Genomic DNA, 15190 nt, shown 5'->3' on the forward strand with positions numbered 1-15190 from the left:
AATAAAATTGTTTGTCAAAGCTGTGTCCATTAAGTCCACCACTAAATTGATGACATTGCTAGCCAACGTGCCATCAAGCATAAGGGTTTGCCTAAACCATTCAAGTCCTACTATGTGTTCACTACAAGCACTTGATTCCCAAGCACAAGAAAACCACTCTCTTGAAACTTGTATCTCAGCTAGGCTGCTACTAGTGCTCACACTTGAACATAAGTTCGGGCAGCAGCAGCCATGGGGTAGGAGCATTGCTCATGTTTAAATTCAAGTAATGGCTATGTCATATGGTAGGCGGTCATCTCAAGTAGCTGTGAGGAGGATACAGGATGGACGGTGAGAATTAGATGACAGTAGGGTTTTTTTTAGAATTATAGATCATGAAGGGAGTTTTAGGGTTAGGGAGTGGGAAGATATTTTAAGTGTAGAGAGCAAATAGGGAACTTAGGATTAGGGTAGGGAGTTGGAGCTTTAGATTTAGGGAGTGGTAAGGAAATTTTAGGGTTGGGGTGATCAGGAAATTTAGGTATAGGGAAGGAGGCTGGAGTTTTAGGTTTTGGAAATAATCTGTGACTTTAGGATTAGAAAGGGTGAATGATGGCTCCAGGTAAGGGGCTGATGAGTCAAATGGGTAGGGCTGGGAGTTTTTAAGTTTTCTAGGCTTTGTATACCTACGTTTTTCTTTTTTAATTAGAGATACAACCTTGAAATACACAAGCATCCCCAGAAGTTCATACAACTGTCAGTTAATAAGATAATCTCTTTATTGTATAAACCATTTCAATTTACATTACCACTCTCTACTTGATTTTGTCACAAGCTTAGATGAAAATTCCCAAGCCTCAATTTACTTTGTTCTACCTACCCTCCATGTCTTAAGTTTATCACTCCCTCTCTTTTTGTTTTCATTTGTTGCCTTTATTTTGCTTTAATGTTTATTACAGGAGACCCTGCCTCATCTCTTCTAGCATTCTCTTTTACGAGTTCCAAATAATCTCACTTTCATGTGTGTTTTTTACTTGGATTATATTTTAGTATATTTCTTTTCTGATCCTGTAGTTCCTGAAGCATGTCCCAGTTGAGATGACTGTGTCTTTTTTCCATTGCCCAGTGATTGTGTTGTTGGCTAAGAAAGGGTTAGGGTTACCAGAGCTTTTTAATGCCTGTATTTAATCAACCTTTCAATCCAACTCGACTGAAATTGCCTGGATTCCAACTCAAATTTTTGATCCAGTACCTTTTGAAGCAATATTTTTTCCAATTTCTCACACTCCCAAGAAATGTGTACCCAACCCACTTAAAATTTGCTTCACATCTCTAACATGCTTCACTCACATCTGGGAAAGATTATTAGCAATGCTCATCTAATTATGTGCTGTAGTCACTTTTCAAACTTAAAACAAAACCCCAGCTTGTTTCAGTTGTGTGAGTTGCAAATGGAGCCTGTGGTAATTAGTCCAGTCCCCCCCCCCCCCAGTATTTTACATTACACAAGCAGGCAGCCATCTTAGTCTTGCAATTGCTTTAAGTTTAGAAGCTTGGAACAAAGAATTGGAGTACATTTTGCACTGGGAAGTACATTTAAACTACATTTAAAATATTGTACTACCTTACCTTTTAACTCATTTTTTGTCTTTTGTTTGCTCTTTATTTGAAGTTAAAGCTACAAATTTAAGGCATTTTTATAGTCTGAAGTGTTATTTTTGTTTCTTGCTAGGCTTAGGTGTTCTCAGTGGGCCCTCATTTTATTGCATTTTACTCACTGTCTTCTGAATTTGTTCTCCACCTACACACCCTATTTGTGATGTGCTTTTATAATCAGAGGCTTTTGAGCTGCATGCCCCTACTGTACATCTGGCCTTAGAAGCTCCTCCCAGTCTTATTTCCTCTGCTTAACTTAACGGTTTCTGGCAGAAGAAACTGAGAATATGAATACCCTTTGTTAGACTGTGTATGTTGAAATTGCCTTAAAGTGTGTTTGCACCTCATTGCTGACTTGTTTGCCTTTAAATTGCCTTGAAATTACTTGCAGCTAGTTGTTAGATTTGTTCCTCATACCTTTTCTCTTGTGGCTAACTGAAGTGTGTTTTCAGATTAAGAGGACTGGGACTGCAATTCTAGTAGCAGAACAGAAAGTATTCAGGTCTGTTTGTGTTGGTATGCATACAGGTAGGTGTAAGTGAAATTTAATTGTTGTAGCTAGTTGCTTGATGTGCTTTTGATACCTTTACACTTTTGGCTAACTTTTTACTTTAAGAAGACTAGACTGCAATTCTAGTGGGAGTAGAAAGATGGTCTGCCCCATCCTAGTTAGAAAAAACCCATGGAGGCTTAAAGTGAGAATTATTTGTTGTAATTATTTGATTTGTTTTTGATACTTTTTCACTTTTGGCTAAATAAAGTGAGTTTTTATATTAAGAATACTGGGCCTGTGATTGTAATGGCAGTAAAAAGGTAGCCTGGTCTATCTGAGCTGGGAAACACACAAAGGGGCTTAAAGTGACAATTACTTTTTGTAGCTCGTTAGTACCTTTCACTTTTGACTAATCCATGTGAGTTTTTTACATTAAGAACACTGGGTTTGCTGTTCTAGTGTCAGTAGAAAAGTATTCTGGTCAATCAGAGTTGGGAATCACACAGAGATGCTTAAAGTGAGATTTTTTCATCAGCTAAGAGGATGTTATTATCGACTAAGTTATTTGGCGTTAATCTAGTCATGAGAGCTACTTTTGCTGTGCTTTTACATTAAGAAGTTCTGGGACCATCTAGCTTCTGGCAGGAAGTGATTACCTGATCTCTCTGAGTTGGGAAGCACTCCAGGGGTCTCAAAGTGTAGTCATTTATTGGCCAGAAGGCACAGGAGTTAGTTTTCAGCTTTTTCTGTTGGCAATAAATTAGGGGCTGTTCATCTCGCAGGGATTGTAATCAGTACCCTAATTTGTAGCAAACCTAGAAAGCTAATAATTAGAATTTTAACCTGTAGTACAGAAAGGTTTTGAGTGGAACTAAAGTCAGGGGAGCTAGTTAGTACATCAAACTGCACTAATATCAGATCATAATGTCCCGACATCTAGCCTTAACCTTAGACACCACTCAAGTACCCCCCACCCATAAAACCAAGAGCCTAAACCATAAAAGCCCAACCCTAATACAGGTCCTGACAACATGGATTTGCAGATTTCTAATGTCTCTCTGGCCAGCTTGGTCAATATGGGTTTCCTGAGACAATGTAGCAATTGTTTCATGTACTCAGACAACCTTTTCTTCTTAAAAAATCTAACACAGTAGGCAAGAGATGTACATACCTAACTTCATTGGATGTAAAAATCTCCCTTACTAACAGGGTTGTCAAGAAGACACACACTACATCCTTCACACATACCTTTCACCACACACATAGACCTTCTTATCTCTCTGTGACTAGTTTGGTAGATATGGGCATCCTGAAACAATGCATCAATTGTTTCATTAAAGAAACTAACACAGTATGCATAAGATGCATGTACATAACTTCCTTGGAGGCAAAAGTATTACTCACAAACAAGGTTGTCAAAAACACACACACATTACTTCCTTCACACATACTGCTTACCACAAACATAGACCTTCTTATGCTGATGCACTTAAAAGAAACCTCTCCATACCTAAGCGATCTCATAATCTGTCAAACAGCAACACCAATCCTCAGCAATCACTAAAGCACACACCAAAAACAATTCCTAATACCACAGATAAGCCTACATCCAATGATTCCCCAAGAAAAAGGGCCCATAAGGCAAACAAACACTTTACCTAGTACTCTTATCATAGGGGATTATATTGTACAATGCACAGATGCCCCTCTCACCAGGCTGGACAAGAAAAAGATAATAAAGGTTAGCTACCTATCAGGAGCAAGGATCTGCAATATCACCCGCATACGTAAGTACTCCAACACTGGCACCAATATGATTTTATCATAGTCTATGTGGGTGTAAATGACCAGAGACGCACTTCACTGGAGTATAGGAAAAAAGGCATTATTGATCTCTCTGAATATGTGTCACAGATACTTACGTGCCTTGCACTAAACAGCATTCTATCTTCACCAAGGATGATATCACAATATAAAAAGAAAATGATTAATTGTAGTAAATGGCTTAGCCTCTGGTGTCACTCTAGGAGAATCCAGTATCTATGAGCATGGGAGGACATGTTTAACATGAATGGTCCCCCAGCCCCCCAGTCTGTCTGATATTGGCAACAATTTCATCCACCTCCTTAGAGCCTTTTAAGGCAATGTGAAAATGCCAAAACTACCAGCAGAGGAAAAAACAAACAAACTCAAAGTAGCCTGAAGGTGTTAGTGCTCAGTACTAGTTGCCTAAACTAGAAATTACACACCCTACAAGCTGTTCTCACTCTAGAGAATGTAGACATCTGTGGTGTTACTGAAACTTGGTTTAAAGCTGCAGAAAGTACTCCAGCTCTAGAAGGCTACATGGCTTTCCTCACATATAGACCAAAAGCAGCGCAGACAGGCATTAAATGTGGAGGTGTTTTGATCTGCATTAGCAAAAAATACAACAAGATGTTGCCCCGTAGTTCATGCACTTCCAAATATCTGTAGACAAGGTTCCTTACTATGTTCTGGCCAGCTGCAGGTCATCCTCTGTTAACCACAAAGTTCATAACTCTTACCTAGAGGCACTCAACATCTAACCAATACCCTACTCATGGGAGACTTTAACTACCCTTCTGTAGACTAGAAAACATACTCTGCCTCTAGCAGAATAAAAACGTGTGATGGCTAGAGAGTAAAACACTTTTTTTAAGAGAGGTTTTAAAGAAACAGCACTGTTCAAGAAACAAGAGGTTTGCCACATTGAATTTTACTGTGTGTTTTTATTGGCTGTCATATGTATTTAAACTGCAAGTTTGTAAAAGTTTTTTGTTTAAGGTCTGAAGAAGAGGGCAACCTCAAAAGCACTTACCTATTTTATCATTTTATTGGTAATAAAAGTGTGTTTTACTCTCTAGCCATCACACCTTTTTATTCTACATTATTTATTTTTGGGTTTGTTGGTTCCACCCCTTTCTTTTTATTGCATACTCTGACTCTAGCTCATAGACACAACATTTCCTGGACTTTGTCAACATAAACATCCTGGACCAGGCAATGCACACTGCAAGGAGAGGATCAAACATATTGGACCTAGTACTCACCAGCATAAGAGACTATTGCACCCCCTCCTCATGCCACATACTCATTGGCGAGGTTGTACCATAAGGCTTTCTCCCTCAAAATAAAAATCAACCTGGAAAACTCAACAAGAAACATAAAAGTTAGAAACTATTCAAAAGTAAGCTACTTCTTATTAAGCTGCAGTTTGTCAAAATTCATTGCTCCCACAAACCCTGAGAACACGGCTACCTAAGCAGAATTATTTACAGACACCTCATACAAACATATAAATGGCTGCATTGAGGCTGCTGTGCCTACTAGAAGTAAGCCCAAGTTTAGCACCAAAAATAAACCCCACTGGTAGAATCTTACCTTAACAAGGTATGTAACAAAAGAAAAAAAAAAAAAAGACATAGGGCCGGAATCACAAAACCTCCGTGTAAGACTTAATATGTCTTACTTGGAGGCTGCAGTTGAATGGTATGATGTCAGAGTGCCATGAATATTCATGAGGGCATGCTGACTCATCCGTAACTCTTACACGGACTGAGTAGGCAAGCAGGGAGCGTGTCCGACTGCCGAGCAGTCTAAATGTCCACGCCTTTGCAAGGTTTTAAAAAGCATAATGTCAACAGACAAGAGCGAATCCGCTCAAATGTACTTGCACCCAACACCACACTCCCTGACACTGTAAACCCCCATCAGAGTTATAAAACGGAAAAAAAAATATTTTTTTTAAATCCACGATATAGCTGCCCATATTTGCGCTTGTTTGCGTGGGTGTGCCCATTGCTTAACCACAGTTAGCAATTGTGACATTGAAGAGCATATAAGAACTACTTATGCAAATTAATCCAAATAGCAATAGCATAATGGTAGAGCGTATGCACAAAGTGAAGGCATTCACGGTTCGAGTCCCACCACTCCCCTTCTTATTTATGTTTTAAATCAGTATTTGAAATAATACCAGACAAATATGATTAAAATTTCATTAAAAGCAGTGACATGGCCAATGTATCAGCGAACAAAATATATATTTTTAAAAGTCCCAGATATATAATAGCCTGTCGTTAAGCAACGTTTTACACAGCTAAACACAGGTGCCCATAGTTTAATAGTGCTATACCCATCTAAACAGAGATACCCATAGTTTAATAGCACTTTATGCAGCTAAACAGAGTTGCCCATAGTTTAATAGCGCTTCACCCAGCTAAACAGAGTTGCCCATAGTGTAATAATGCTTTACCCAGCACAATAGAGTTGCACAACATTTAAAAACACTTTATCCAGCGCAATGTGTTTGCACAGATGTGCGTGCCGCGCCAACCAGGGCACCGTAGGGCACAGGGGAGCAACGTAGAGCTAAGTTGCTTAAATGCAGCCACACCCCCTAGCCTGTCTAGACAGTATTAAAATAAAAGAATGACAAGGTTTGAACCCAGGACCTTTTGCATCATAAACAAAGTACAGAACCACTAAGCCATGACGACATAGGAGAACCAGCCACTATTAACATACATAAACCTAGGAGTGGTAGTCTAACCATTACTAAGCAGGTCTGCAGTCAGCCGAGAATTTTACAAAATGGCCAATCACAAAAAAGTGTGGGAAATGCGGCATATTTAAGCCCCACAGGTGGGAATACACTCCATAATTGATTGTAGCTCACATCTGCAGTCAGAATGTCTGGTGTTGGAGAGGGAGTGCACTTCCGAGCGCAGAGATGGGGTACCGAGGAGTCCAAATACATGGTTTGGCTCCTAGTCCACCGTCATGAGGCAAGACTCCTGCAGGGCCAGTTCAAAGGGAAGGAGTACAAGGCAGAGGCTTGGAACCGGTTAGCTCGTGACCTCACCAGTGCCACAGGCGTTCCCCGGACTGGTGAGCTAGTCCGTCACCACCATGCGGACCTGAAGAGACGAAAGGAGGACCGCCTGAACCAGTGGATACAGGAGGCCCGTGGGATGTGGGATGCCCCACAACTGAGTATGTAGCCATGGAATGTAGTATGTAAGGATTTAAAATGGAGTATGTATAATGGATAGGAATGTCTCAATATCGCTTCATTTACTTTACAGCTGCAGGTGACCGCGTTACGAATCAGCAAGCCTATGAAGATAGGCTGCTAAGGCTCTGCCGCCAGCAGGTTAGTGATTATTCTGCATGTATTGTTATATAAAATATGGGAGAGAGCATGTAAGAAAGTGTTGTAGTCCAATAATGCAGCCATAAAATGGACTGAATAGTCCTCTGCATGCACTGTCAGATAAAAACGTTAGAGAGGCAGAAAAAGAGTGTAGTAACTCATTAAGAAAGGTAACAAATGTCTGGAATAATATCTCTGCAGGCACTGTCATATAAAAGAATATGTGAGTGAGCCTGAAAAAAGAGTGTGCTAACCTATTAATAAAGGTATAATATGTCATGAACATGTCTGCCATATATACCGTTAAAACAAATAAAAGAGTAAGCCTGTGGAAAAGTGTGCAATGTCATTAATAAAGGTCTAAAACCCAGAGTGTGTCTGTTTCACTTAGTATGAAATGTTGTTGTACCCTTGCATTATACAAATAGTAATGTGCTAGAAAGTGCTGGCAACCCAGAGTTCTGCAGTCCCATCTAAAGTGGGTGATGGAAGTGCTAGTAGCTGTGAAGTAAATATACAGTCCTCAACAATCAGTTACTGGCTGGCATGCATAAGTAAATCTGGCACACGAGTAGCATGCTAACATGTTCCCCAGAAATGTAATTGTGCTTCAATAAATGCAGGGTTCTCTACAATTTAAAGTGAAAATGTGATGTGAAAACATCCAGATATGTAGATAAAGAAATATAAATGCAACCATGAAATATGTAGCAGTAACATCTGCATCCTGGACAGTTAGTATGCGAGATATAGGTCAAGTATAGATTGAACTAGCCAAACCCACTACACAACCTAATGCATGGTGGCAAGTGTAATAATACATGTAGGGAATATACACCTGCAGTCACTAGGAATGTAGTGTAGAGTAAAACTGTTTATAAGATGTTAATGGAGGTTTTTTTCTACACCCTACTGTTTGTGCATAAACCATGCAATTCCACACATCAATGGGTATGTGTAATCTTAAATATTTGTTGGGATATATGTGCAATTGTTCTATAAATATTTGCACTCATGTTGATGCATGTGCCCAGTTCAAACATCATGTTCATGCTGGCCTGTTGCTACCAGTCATTCCTGCATGTGTTTGGAATAACCACTGTTATTCAATATATGCATGTCTTATGTCTGCTGTTCAACTGTTGGAACGGTGGTGTGTTGGGTTAATGGGAATATTACTGCATGCTGTTACAACTAATCTGGAATGCTGTTGTTTATTTTGTAATGAAACACACCTAATCACAGAATGTATGGGAAGGCCGGTTCCAGCGGACCCACCTGTCCCTCCTCAGTTGGCGAGTGCACCTGGCATCAGTGGCACCAGTGGCTCTAGTGCCCAGCCAGGACCCCCTCCTCCATTGGTCCTGTGCCACCTTCGGGTGGAAGCACTGCAGGGGATGGGGCTCATCCCCCCCCCGTGCAAGCATGGGTGGAGAAGGGCCACCCATCACCCTTAGAAGGGTCTGTGTTGTGGTGCGTAGGGAGAGCCAGCGTTCAGTCGCTGATACCCTATGCCAGCTTGAGGCGAGAGTGGCGCTTCTCATGGGTGAGCCTGCCCGTCCTACTCAGCCCCCAGCACAGCCACCCCTGGGGCTGTGAAGGTGCAGTGGTGACTGCCCATGGGTGGGGATCTCAGTTCCACTGTTACCATCTGTGGGATCATGGGCTTGCGATTTCCAAACAACCTTCCCCGTCAATTGTGTTCACCCACCCCATGTGTCAGATTCCACCCCTGTATGCATCTTGTTTGTCTTGTCTGTTTACCTCCACAACCTACCTCCCCAAATATACCTACTTCCCCTACCTCACTTACCACTCTCACCTGAAAAAAAAAATGGGCAATCTGTACCCGAAAAACAATTATGCCCCATACATAGCTTCTCATTTTGCACACATGTCCATAGGACATATGCACCGATAATTCTTATTGGCAGTGCAACAAACTAAGTTGTCCTCACCCCTCTCTCAGGGGTGGAAGGTCTCAAAACTCACTCCAAATTTTCAAGATATGCACAGCTGTTGCTGTTAAAGAAATGGGAAGCTATGGGCCTTCCCTACACCCTTCCTGCACATCCCAAGCTTGTTTTCCTACTGTCTTTCTCTGTCTGTGCCCCCTTTTTCACCACTTTCCTATCACCCCATTTTCTTTTCTTTAAAAGAAATTAGCGCAGGGGTTAGTGAGGGTAAGCACTTTTAAGCAGTAGTTAGCGGGGGTGCGCGAGTGTGAGCTTGTGTGCGCTTAGCTAAGCATCGCTAAGCATCGTGCAAACCCACGCAAACCCACTTACAACTGCTTAAAAGTGCCTTAGTCACTCTGTATGACAGGGCCCTTGTATTGCTCAGCAGCAAAATAAAAATACCCTTGTCAGTCTCGAACCCAGGATCTTGTACTCACCAGTCTGCATGAAGTACCACTAAACCACAGCAGATATACAGTAATTTTGTGCTGAAAGCAATTTAGCATGCATTACCATGAGTGAATGTAAAGGGAAAATAGGAATGGCATAACACAAATCTTGCTCTGTGGGCCTTAACCAGCAGGTGTTGTTGAATTGCATGACATGACTGTGAAAAGAGAATCAGCCATGCTAGTATGGAATAAGGTTACAGTAGCAGCTTACAAACCCCACACAGTATCAGAGTAGGATACACACTGGCATATTAGCATAAGTCACAGGCTAGACCTCCCAACAGTGAATGCTCTACAGTGATGAACCTGATTAGTAAACAAACATTAGCTGTGCCCCTCTGACTCACTGGGAAATGTACTAACAGTAGGCAGAAAGGTGTTGAATCTCACTTCATAACAAATGTCAATAAGTGAGAGTAGACACCGCTTGCACGTGAGAAAAGGTGGAGTAATAGAAATGCTCTGAATCACCCAATGTCTGAACTGAAAAATGTCAGCACTATATCACAGGTGTATCCCAGTTATATGTACCTTTCCCTGAGGCTGTTCAAATATATACGTGAGAGTATCTGAGGCCTGGAAGAGTCAGAAACACACAGGCATATCAGCTTGTCTGCTGTTACAAACTCTGCAAATAGCTGTAGAATGAATCCCACAAGCATGCCCTTATGTAGAAGTACAACACAGAAATAGCAAAAGATGTAGCCATGTACTGCTTGCAACCACCTGTGACAATGCCATTATTCAGGTGCTGAAAAGACTGCTGTGGTGCACAGTCAAAGAATACTAGGCTGATCTCTGTCTACCATCTGGATATGTCCACAGGTGGGAGCTACTCAGACAGACTACAAGCCTTCATAGACTTACAGGTACACAGCAACTCTGCATGTTCAGCAAGATAAACATCACACGATAATAAATAATGCACACTGCAGTTCTGCAGCCCTACCCAAAGGTACTATATACCCGTGTAGTCAGGCAAAACCAAGGGTGTAGGTAGGCATACACAGTACAGAAATATGTCCAGTCATCCTGAGCAGACTGTGCTAATGCCAACACAAACCACAAATTGTTCAGATGTGAGTAATGTACTAATGACAGTATAGCTGTTCACAAATGGTGCATGTGCCTGATATTCATAATTGGTAGTACAACATACTTAAATGTCCTCACCACTCTCACAGGGGTGGAAGGTTTCAAATATCCCACCTAATGTATTGCATATGCACAGCTGTTGCTGGTAAAGAAATGGGCAGCTATGGACTTTCTCCACACCCATCTTGTACATCCCAAGCTAGTTTCCCTACTGTCTTCCCCTCTTTGAGCACCCTTTATCACCACATTCCTATCTCCCCATTTACTTTTCTGTCAAAGACATGAGCGAGGGGGTTAGCGGGAGTGAGCACTTGTAAACAGTAGTAAGCGGGTTTGCACCAGTGTGTGCATGTGTGCGCCTAGCTTAGCATTGCTAAGATATGATAAGCTCCGCCAAGATTAGCTTACTATTGCTAACATATAATACGCTAAGCTAAGCTTAGCTTAGTATTACTAAAATACAATAAGCTAAGCGTTGCTTAGCATCGCTAAGCGTCGCACAAACCCGCACCAACTCGCTTACAACTGCTTAAAAGTGCCTTTGTCACTCTGTATGACAAGGCCCTTGTATTGCTCAGCAGCAAAATAAAATACCCTTGCCAGTCTCAAACCCCACACCTTGGACTCACCAGACTGCATGATATACCACTAAGCCACAGCATATATACAATAACTTGGTGCTGAAAGAAATATAACATGCATTACAAGGAGTGCATGTTAAACGAAAATAGGAAAGCCATAGGAATACATTGCAATAAAAAAAATATGACATGCATTACAAGGACTGAATGTAAAGAGAAAATAGGAAAGCCATAGGAATACATTGCAATAAAGAAATATAACATGCATTACAAGGACTGGATGTAAAGGGAAAATAAGAAAGCCATAGGAATATATTGCAATAACTACTGTTGTATGCCAGTTAATTCCCTAATTCCAAAAGAAAGTACATACTCCCATGTATCCAGTGTTAGCATTAGGAGGTGTGAGTAAACTTACACACTGAGAAGAGTGTACTTGAAGAAGCAACAGTCAGGTTTTAGTACAACATGCATTTCACTGGCTACAACCCAGCTTCAGATATGAGACATATACCAACCTTCTGACTGACACAACAGTATCCACAGCAAACAAGCATGATCCCCACCTTGCAAAACTGAAAGGCCTATGCCTACCTAACCTATCATTTTACAGCAGTGTCCTGAAATAACAGTGAGAACTGCAATTACCACACAGCAGGGTGCATGCAATTACTAAATGGTGGGCACCAATTGGTGCAGAGGCCATCACATGCACATGTGCAGATACCTAAAAAAGCAGCCTGTACTTGCTGTCCACACATGCAATGATATCATTGCAGCAACTGGAGAGAGAGAGAGAGCAAGTGAGAGAGTCAGACAGACAGACAAACAGTTGGAGAGATCAAACCAAAAATAAAAAAAACAGAGGCGGTTGGAGACACCGACCATCCAAACCAAAAAATAAAACAAACAGAGGCAGTGGAGGGCACCAACCTAAACAAATAAAAATAAAAAAAACATCAACAGGAACAACAGACTGAGGTGAGAAATACAAAGGTAAGGTATGTAACACAGATGTATTTGCTGGCATCCGGATGATGTGTCTGAAGGGTACTCTACATTCTGTAAACACTCCTTATGTGGTAGCAGTCCGTATCTATATGTATATGCAGATGTGCATAGGGCAAGGGACATACAGCAACTGTTAGTGAAGGCTGGACATATATATGTATTTGAAGGTTGCTATGTGCACATATCTATGTAGGTTGTAGTGTGTGGCATTGAAAACAGCAAGCAGTGCAGGTATATGTCATGTGGTAGTTAAATGCTGTGGGACTGAGTTACAGCCAGTGAGGTCTGCTACAGCTATACGGCCTGAGGACAGCGAAATGCATTCTGCACAACACTGTGCAATATTATTACATAATCATATGTCTCACAACTGTTCCATAATTGATATTCGCACCATGAAAGGTGGCCAGTATATCTGCATATATGTGCATGTATATGTACAGCAGTGGCTGTTTACAAGTATGTATATATATATACATATATATATATATATATATATATATATATATATATATATATATATATATATATATATATATATATATATATATATATATATATATATATATATATATATATATATATATATATATATATATATATGTATACATATATATATATATATGTATATATATATATATATATATATATATATATATATACATATATATATATATATATATATATATATATATATATATATATATATATATATATATATATATACATATATACATATGTATGTGTATACACACACACACATATATATACATATATATATATATATATATATATATATATATATATATATATATATATATATATATATATATATATATATATATATATATATATATATATATATATATATATATATATATATATATGTATATATACATATATAGATATATATAGATATATGGATATATACATATATATATATATAGATATATAGATATATAGATATATACAGATATAGATATATATATAGAGAGAGAGATATAGATATATGCAGATATATATGGATATCTATGGATATATATAGATATGTACATATATATATATATATATATATATAAATATATATATATATATATATATGTAGATATGTATATATAGAGTGATATATAAATGTATATGTATATAAATATTCATATATCTATATATATGTATATATAGTGAGAGAGGGAGACACAGGGTCAGATGTATTGCAACAGGTGCCTGGTGACCAAGGCATGGACTGAACACCAGTGTTGATAATGCAGTGCCATACTCCAATTCCAAAACACTTTACCCACTAACTACCAGATAGGTGGTTGCCTGAGTAACACTGAAGGTTTCAGAAGGGAACATGGGACACAGGTGGACAGTAGCCTCCCCTTTGATATTCACAGTGCCACACTAATCTTGCAATCTGTCTACGTGGTATGTGTAATCACAAACGATGTGTCATGTACGGAAATATAGGTCAGTGTTCCCCTGTACTCATCACAATGCCCCATGTGGTATGTACCTCACATGACAACTACAGCAAGTGGAAAGTCCACAGACATACCTCACAAATGGGTAATACTGCCCTGATACACATACCCTATGCAGACTGACTCACATAACCACAGCTACAGTGTGTTGTATACCGGCCACCCAGAGGTTACCTCTGCCAAATATACAGAGGCATGCCACACCCATAGCAGTCAGACAACCACCATGTCGACACCTCACAATCCCACTGGGCTACACGGCCTAGGTCCCTAGTCCCCGCAAAATCACTAAACAGCACATGCTGGAGGGATAGGCTCCTACTGGCAAATATGCCATACTCTGGAGTAAACCACCCAGCATGAACTAACAAGGCTCCTCAGTAGCAGATATCAGGCATACCCCTGATGATTGTCTGGGGGATAGGTAACACACCCTGGGAATCACCTCTGTGTATCTGGTTGACAGGAGGAAGTGAAATCTAATTACATGTGTGTCACAGGCCAGGGTAGCATATGGCTAGGCTGCTGTAGGCCCCAGGGACAATAACGTATTACCTACTTATGACACAATGCACACAGACATGTACATTGCAATACCAGCTATGTGAGGTGGAATGAGTGTGACATTGAATGTGTGCAAGGTCTGTGACGGTGTGATAGCCAAGAGTGAGGTTGTTTCCGTCATGGTCATTTGTGTCCTACGTGTGAGGCCAGAGAAAGATGTGTCAGTTATTGGGATGCAGGCATAGTAGGATGGTATATGTTGTGACGTAGGTCCTTGTGTACGACTGTGGTGTCCCATCATAGGCTGACACAATACATGTATGCTCGATAAGTGGTACTGCTGGTGAATCCATCCGACATTAGAACTGTTGTACCACCTGAATCTGTAGGTGTAAACAGCACAGTATGGTGTATGTTCACATTCCCTGGTAACACTGTCTTGTGTGTTTCCTGAAGTCTGCACAGATTGCAGTCCTCGGGCATAGATATCTGTAAGTAGGGGCACACAGTACTGTAATGTACATAGCATATGCTCATCTGTGTAAACAAACATTTGTGTATGGTATGAATGTCTGATGTGTGTGTAATGATGCCTGTACCATGTCTGCAATCATATGTATGATGCAGGGTTTGTGTGTGTACCTAGCAACATGTATACTCTGTTACAGCAGTATGCCAGCTATATTAACAACTGTGCACATATGTTAGGTAGGGGTATGGCATCAATGACTAGGGTGGGTTACTGGTTATACTGTAACTGTACTTCACATTCATTGCAATGGATGACATATATCTGCATGCATC

The sequence above is a fragment of the Protopterus annectens genome, chromosome 11.part0, assembly GCF_019279795.1.
Source record: "Protopterus annectens isolate FY-2018-M chromosome 11.part0, PAN1.0, whole genome shotgun sequence".
NCBI lineage: Eukaryota > Metazoa > Chordata > Ceratodontiformes > Protopteridae > Protopterus > Protopterus annectens.